The following is an 8,674-nucleotide window of genomic DNA, read 5'->3' as shown; positions in this document are numbered from 1 at the left end:
GTGCATACTAAATGGAATATAGTAATAATACCTTGAATATAGATCTCTTACTGAGGATAGCTAAGCTCACCAAACGCATGATTAGCAGGCTCAGACATGACCATAGTTGCCCATGAACATAAGGAAAATGGTAACAATAACAACAACAACAAACCAGCTAAATATATTCATTCCAGAGAAATTCTACACTGCACTTCTGATGAGAATAATAATAATCAATGCTTATAATAAGCCAGAGAATATTCTAAGCATTTTGTATACAAGCAATTGTCCTTTATAACAATTCTACAATGCCCTCAATTCACTGATAAAGTAAGGAATTGTGGAGAGGTTAAATAATTCATCCAGTGTTAAAAATACTACTAAGCAGAACCAGGTTTCCCTCCAGGCAACCTACTCTCTGAGCCTTCTCATGTGCCAGATGCTGCCCTGGGCGACAGTGATGATCCTAAAATCATCCAGAGAGACAACACATGTGTGCATCCTTAGCATCCCCTGTGGGATGGACCCCTCTTAGCATCTCCACTGAGATCCACCCTATCCCTAATCATCAGGAGTGTGATAGCCTTCTCTCCAGCAGAGGCCAAGCTTGAACTCAGAAGTCTTCTAAGCCCAGTGTTCATCAACCATCTAAACCGGACACGTGGATCAAAATGTCTTCCTAATTGAGTACATGAAACACAATCATTTATTGATTTCAAAGTGAATGTATGTGCAAAAAAGAGGTCATTTTAAGCTAACATTATCTCATCTCTATCTTATAACCAGCTCAATCATAGGACCACGCTTTAGCTCCTGTTTCAACGAGTTTCACATCAAAAATAATTGTGTATCTGGATGTAATGGTGCACATTTTTAGTACCCGCCTCTCCACTCCAGAGGCCAAGGCAGGTAGATCTCTATGAGTTTGAGGCCAGCCTCATCTACACAGAGAATTCCAGGCCAGCTACGGCTACATAGTAAGACCCTGTCTCAAAAACAAAACAAGCCGGGCGTGGTGGCGCACGCCTTTAATCCCAGCACTCGGGAGGCAGAGGCAGGCGGATTTCTGAGTTCGAGGCCAGCCTGGTCTACAAAGTGANTAATCCCAGCACTCGGGAGGCAGAGGCAGGCGGATTTCTGAGTTCGAGGCCAGCCTGGTCTACAAAGTGAGTGCCAGGACAGCCAGGGCTACATGGAGAAACCCTGTCTCGAAAAACCAAAAAAAAAAAAAAAATGTTTGCCGGGCATGGTGGCGCACGCCTTTAATCCCAGCACTCAGGAGGCAGAGTCAGGCGGATTTCTGAGTTCGAGGCCAGCCTGGTCTACAGAGTGAGTTCCAGGACAGCGAGAGCTATAACAGCGAGAGCTATACAGAGAAACCCTGTCTCGAAAAACCAAAAACCAAAACAAAACAAAACAAAAAAATATAAATAATAAATAAATGTTGTTGATATGATATGATATGATATGATATGATATGATATGATGATTGCAGGTCCTGAAGAGATAGCTCAGTTGTCAAAAACACTTGTTACTCTTCCAGAGGACCCAGGTGTGATCTCCAGCACCCACATGGTGACTCATCGCCAATGCCCTTTTCTAGCCACCCCCCCCCCACACACACACAGGTATTTACACGCACACGATGCCCAGACATCCACATAGGCAAAACTATCACTCACAGAAAATAATAAAGAAATTTTAAATCCATAAACACTTTCTAAAAAGAAAACAAACTAATCAAAACCACAGAGCTTCAAAGATGGCTCCATCTACACAGTGTTTAACGGGCAAGCCAAAGGGCCTAATTTCAATTCCCCCATAATCCATGTAAAAAAAGCCAAGTACACCAGTGTGGGCCTATAATTCCAGCACTTGGGAGGTAAAGATGAGCAGATTCCTGAAGCTCATTAGCCAGCTATTCAATCCAAATTGATAGATTCCAGTTTCAATGAGAGCCAGTCTCAAAAAATACAGCAGAGAATAATGCTTAATGTTGACCTCTGGTATTCACACACACACACACACACACACACACACACACACACACACCCTGCCACCACCCCTGCCCCCCCCACCACCACCACACCAATTTAAATTTTTTTAAATGCCAAAATGGAGCATTTGTTTGACTTGCACAGTTGGGTGTTGGCCAGGACCTGGTTGGTCTCTCTGGTGCTCAGAGAATGGTTCTTCTCCCTTCTGTCATGAGTTGGAGTGAAACACGTCCTCCTGAGAGGCAGAGGCAGAGGCAGAGGCAGAGGCAGAGGCAGAGGCAGAGGCAGAGGCAGAGGCAGAGGCAGAGGCAGAGAGGCAGAATCCCACCTGGGCTCGGAACTCACACACTGTCATGTGTGCTTTGTTCTCTTTCAGAAATATCCACTGCCAGAAGACAGAGAAAACGCCCTCTGCCCGCAGGGGTGACGGGCACTGCAAATTCATGCAGCAAAAAACCTTGACCCAGCTGAGGGAAGGGGCAACTGGGGCCAGTGCTGTGGTGGCTAAGATCTCTAAACACAGTTCCTTAAGCTAAGTTAATTAATTACAATAGCAGAATAATAATTTTCCACAACAATGAAAAAAAAACCTACCAAAGGTTAAATGAGCCATGGACCTCAGAAGGCTGGTGACTTCAGGGTATCCTTCTTGTCTGGAGAACGATATCAAATTTACCGTTCTCACACAATTCATTCCTAAGCAGCAACATTTCACTGAGAAGTACCAATAAATCACTTTACTATCATCCGGTGGCCCCTTTTACAGCAATTTTAAACGAGCAACTTCTGATGTAACATTCTTCATTTTCTCTATTTGTTCTTAAAAGGAGTTTTCCTGAAGCAGGAGGACATCTTGAAACCAAGTACTGGCCTCCAGAGGTAGATTTCTACCTTCTGTATACTCCAGACGGTAGAAAAATAATTGGATTGTGTTTCCTCATTCGTGACCACTTAAATATTCACTTTCTGAGGCTGCATTTTAGTGTTTTTATGTTTTATTCAGGACACAGTGTTCCAGGAAACAACCCAAGCCTAAATCAATGGCTTATACCGACATTAAGTATGCCATTAGCACACTCCTTTCCAGAAAGGATCTGTGCAGGGCTGTCAACAAGCCCACAAAGAAAGCTCTTCTGCTTTTGGAGTAAATGATAAAGCAGGTACAAGAAATAAGAAAGGGAAGGGAACTTGAGAATCTCTAATTCCCTTCATGGCCAACAGGAATTGCTGTCGCTTCTGTAATACTTGGGGCTGATGACACAGCACAGGCCATTTTTCTCACTCTGTTCCTACCACCTCTGGGGCTTACATGCTCACAGGGCGATGTGACTGACACTTCAGAGCCACGGTCTTTAATACCCACATCACCCGGAGCCGTGGGAGAATCCGTAGAGCAGCATTTCTGGACAAACAGTGGGGGTTCTGCAACTCAGATGGGCTCACTGAAACCGCGACTACAAACAAAAGGTTACTGAATTCTTTTATTCATTTTCATCAGCCAAAAACTGCGAAGCCTGCAATGATAGTTCAGGGGAGTGGGGGAAGAGAGAGCTGTACAAATTAACAATGGTGAGCACTGGCAGAGCTTTTGAGGTCAGTGGTGCTTTGTGTAAAGTTCCAACTTAGAGAATGCCATCGGTCGTGGGCAATGGGGCAGAGAGAACACAAGAGCAACTTAAAGAGCAAATGAGAATCCCAAGTCTAGACTGGGGCAGTTACATCTCTCTTGAGCTCATTCAACTATCAACCACATTCATCTCCCACTCATCATCTCCAACTTCTCCCAGATCCTCTACCCAACAACCCCACACACCACACACACAAACACACACACATCACAACACACATGTCACATCATACATACACGCAGACACACATCACATACATCACACCACACCACACACCCATCACACCACATGTACATCACACCATACACACACAAACACATGCATGCCACATGACACACACCACACACACACACACACACACACTCTACACACACACACAAACATCACACCACACACACTCACACATGCCTGCATGCGTGCACGCACCAGCACTGAGGCCAGTTACTGCTGCCCACACATACATAGGTGTGTGTGTAGCCATCCACTGGAGCATGGTCAACTTGACTACATCTCTAAAGACTGCCTCTCCATCCTCACAGTCATCGGCTGCCAACAGCTGCTCAGCAAGGCTTGGAGGCTCTTATGTCCCCCTTGAGCTCAATATAAAGGCGGTCTAGTAATAACATCTTCATAATGATGGCCCATAGTCACTCAGAATGTATGGAATTGTAGTCTGCTACCTATTTTAAGAACTGGGGATGTGGAAACTAGAGAGAGAGCTGAACAGTTGAGGTTGCTTGCTGCTCTTTCAGAGGATGGGAGTTTGGTTTCCAGCATCCATGTCAAATGTAACCCCAGCTCCAGGCGATCTGACACCCTCTCCTACCTCTGAGGAAACTCACACTCATGTGGTCACACACACAGACACCCAAACATATACATAATTAAAAGCAAAGTAAACCCTTTTTTAAAAAAAGCAAAATACAGGGTGAAAAATAATTTTGAAGATTTGTTTTATATGTGAGTACGTAATAATTTTATTTATTCTTTGATAACTTTATACGTGTACACAATGAGTTTTTGATCATGTCTACTCTCTTTCCCCCACCCAACTCCACTGGAATCCCCCAACGTGTCCTCCTTTCCCAACCTTACGTCCTCTGGTTTTAATACCCTACTAGATCCAACTCGTGCTGCCCAAGTCCACACGGGTGTGGGACCATCCACTGAAACATAAGTGGTCCACCAATGGCCACATCCTCAAGGGAAAATGTCTCACCCTCTCCAGGAGCCATCAGCTGCCAACATCTCTCTTCTGGAGTTATTTTGTACCTTTGACAGTGTTGCTGAGATATAACTAGAATCCAAAAGAACCCACATATTTAAGGTTACATTCTAAAGAGGGTTGTATATCGCTGTGAAATTATCACCAGAATAGAGTACAAACCCACTCATTTCCTCCAAAAGGCAATCCCTGCCTGGCCCTGCAATGCCTCCCACAGCATCTCAGGACCACCATATGCAGCCTGTAAACCAAAGTGATCTGTTTTTTAGTATGTGTGGATTCATTCCCCATTTTTTATCAATGAATGCAAACATTAGCTTCACTCTGTCTGGCGTCTTTCACTGGACCCTGGAAATCATGCCATTTTCCACCCGTGCTTGTAGGAGCAGGCTCTGTTTCCCGGTACTGAGAGCCAGAGCCTGCGCTCCCTGATCATTCGAATAGTTTTTTTTCCAGGAAACCCAGCTGGTTTTCACACTCGCATGAGTGGATGAGTGCTCAGCTGAAAACCAGAGAGGACCCTGTGCAGATCTCTGGAGGTCTCTCTCTCTCTCTGCTGATGTCTTCCCTCTCTGGTACTCTGTCCTTGGACTCTAATACTTGCCTATATGGTCTTCCATCTCCAGCACCTAAACTTGGAGAGCTGCCAAGCTCTATTCTGGGTTCCCCTTCCTGAACCACAGCCATGAAACTCTCCTGACAGTGAGGTGGGCAACCATGACTTCACCTTCTTTGTTCATTGCATGTAAACACATACATACACACACATATATACATATGTATATATCATATGTCTTTCACCATCTCATATTCAGAATCTCGAGAGCCATTATTTCATACATTTCTTTCCTGACTTTCATATTAAGCAGAAAGATAAATGTAATCACCAACACTCCAGATAGCCAGAAGCAAAGATTCAAACCCCATTAAATATTTTAATATCAGCAAAATAGAGAGTTTGGGTATGAGGTTATTTTAATATTTTACATTTTGTGAGATCTACTTACTCTTCAGTGATGGCAGATGATAAAATAAGGTTTTAATAGGGGGTTGTCCTTCAGCATAAGATTGCCCAACTATGACTACCAGGAGATAATGGGCCCTGAATGGAGAGTCTATAGATCCAGAAGTGTGTTTTCAAGGAATAACAAGAAGAGGTCAATAAACAATTAACGTTTTTGAAGAGTCGACATTATAGATATTACCAGACTGTTGAACTATTAATGTCTTCGCCTGAGCAGTGCCTAGCAAGACTAGGAATGCCTCAGATGCGGACACACACTACTTCTACAGAGTCTGTCTCGGCTTCACCCACCCCTCAGTATATACTTACTGAGTTTCCGCATCTGTAAATGTTTACAACCGTAGGAAAGAAGCAGACAGGGTCTCAACATCCTGACAAAACAGACAGGAGAAGGCTAGAACACACTTTTACTAGAAATGTAAATACGGGTGGAGCAGGTGGAGCCTCCACTGACAGAAACTCACAGCCACCAAAGCCAGTCAGAGCATCCTGCGCTGCTCCCTGGGAGATGAGAAAGTGTTCTAAGCACAGAGAGCATGCCCAGAGGCTCCCTAAATTGCCCTAAGGAAATATAGGACTTTGGAATTCTATATGCTTCAGTAGGACCTTTAAGCCATCACCTACTAGCCTGGGCTAATCATTAGAACTTTTCTGACTTCTCTTTTTCAGTCATTTTGGGGGTGGGTGCACAAGGGTAGGAGGAATGGGAAATGGGTATGATCAGGGCGCATTGTATGAAATTCCAAAAAAAATTAATAAAACTATGTTTAGAGGAAAGGAATAACAATAGTATCATTTTAGGTTTTAGGTCACAGTGAGGTTTAAATACTTCACTGTATGGTAAGTGCTTAAACAGTTGTAGCTACTCTGATGATGATGATTAATCGTGATATGAAAGATAAGGAGATACAGTTTGTAACATGTAGTTAGGATCCGCATCTGCCTTCATTGTTGCTGCACCTTGAGAGGCATGGAATAAACACTAAAACCAAGTCACCAGGATCTATCTAAGTAAGCATCTCAAACCAGCCTCCTCTAGTCTTCCTTTTGTTCCTTTGGGTTGTTACAAGGTTTCTTTCCAACCTCAGGCTGAAAATCATACATAGCTTTCCAACCAGCTGTTGACTGTGATAGGCTCTGCCTCCTCCAGCTCTTTGGCCTAGGGAAACTTACTTTCAGGCCTATAGATCCAGCTGCTCAGAACCCATCAATACCGGACTAGCATCTTATACAAGCCACATGTTAAGGCCGCCCCATGCAGAAGCCTTGAGGGAAACCATCCTTCAGGTCCTGACACAAGTTGCCCAAGAGACCAAAAATAACTACCTGCGTCCCAGTGTTTTGTTGTATTTGTTTCCTGTTGCCTGACTACCTGCGTCCAGATCCATAACAGCCTCTGAGCCCAAGGGTAGGCTCATTTCCCATCTGCTCCTTTTCCTGAACAACAGTATCCATGCATTTTAAAGAACCAAGCCCTGGAAATCATAGCTCTGCAAAGAACCCCAAACAACAGAGGTACAAATTCTTCCCTCGTGTCCTCCTAGACTCCGGGATACAAGCCACCAGACTCCCTTTCCTCGACCAAATGCATACATGCAAAAGGTTACCATTCTGATGGGGAGGGGGTGGGGGTGGGGTGAATAATCTGAGACCTTCTTAACAACCGTCTCCCGAAGTACCTTAATGTGGTGCTCCGAGCACAGTATGTTCCCTCTCGGGAGCACCTTTATTTCTTCATCTATCTCCACAGCCCAGTGAGGGTTATGCAGAGATATGCCTCCTCATATCAGGCCCCGTGCTGAGTATACCTTAGAGACAGGAACTTGCCTGTGTGTGCTCTGACACGGGCTATGAAAAAGGGCAATATCAATTTCCTGAAAAGGAAATTGAATCTAGGTGAAAAAAAAATGATTTGGACATCAAAATAAAATAAAATTTAGAATAGAGTGGCAAAGCAAAATTTGAAGAGAAAAAAGAAAAACAGAAAAAGAAAATCTGAGAAGGGGAAACGTGTAACTTTAAATTTTAGTGTCTGAGAGAAGAGATAAGAATCCCAAAGAAAGGTGTTCATATAATTAGAAAGACTCACTGGAGGGAAACTCGGGGCAGGGACCCTACAAGGAGGAAATACAGAGCTATAGACTTGGTGAGCAGAGGTGCGGGGAACAGGATCTAGAATGGGATTTGGACGAGGGGTGGGGTGGGGACAGATTAAAAGCTCCTTCCGGGCATTCTCTGCAGAGAGGATGAGCTTAGCTCTTAATGGGCAGGATTTAAGGCTGATGTTAGAAAATGTCCTGGTATAAGGATTTTTGAGAAAAATGTGGAAACTCCATTTCTGAAAAATATTAAGAAGTAATAAAGATAAGCACCATGCTTCAACGGTGGCTTAAGTCAAACCTGGAGACCCGGCCGCAAGGATGATCCACCCGGAAGCCGCTTCTCTTCTGTTCTGTTTTCCCCAGTCCAATTCCCTCTTCATTGCTGTATCATTTAAAGAGATTCCCTTAGAAGCCTTTGGTATTTACTGGGTTTATCTGCCCTGAATCTTCTTAAGTCTAGTCCACCTTCCTGACCAGCATCCGATGTTCTCCTTCACAGTAGTTTCTGTGACTCTTCAAGGGCACGATCCTGACATTTCTCTCTGAATCCCTGCCAACCCTGACTCACATTTAATAAACAGTCCCAAACAATGTCCACTTACAGGAAGAAAGGAAGAGAGAAGTAAAGTGAAGATTAAGAAACTTTAGCCATGTCAAACTCACATGGTTTCCTGCACACACACACACACACACACACACACACACACACACACACA

This window comes from Mus caroli, chromosome 13, assembly GCF_900094665.2.
Source record: "Mus caroli chromosome 13, CAROLI_EIJ_v1.1, whole genome shotgun sequence".
Classification (NCBI taxonomy): Eukaryota; Metazoa; Chordata; class Mammalia; order Rodentia; family Muridae; genus Mus; species Mus caroli.
The sequence above is the reverse complement of the archived record's forward strand: the minus strand, read 5'-3'. Positions refer to the sequence as shown.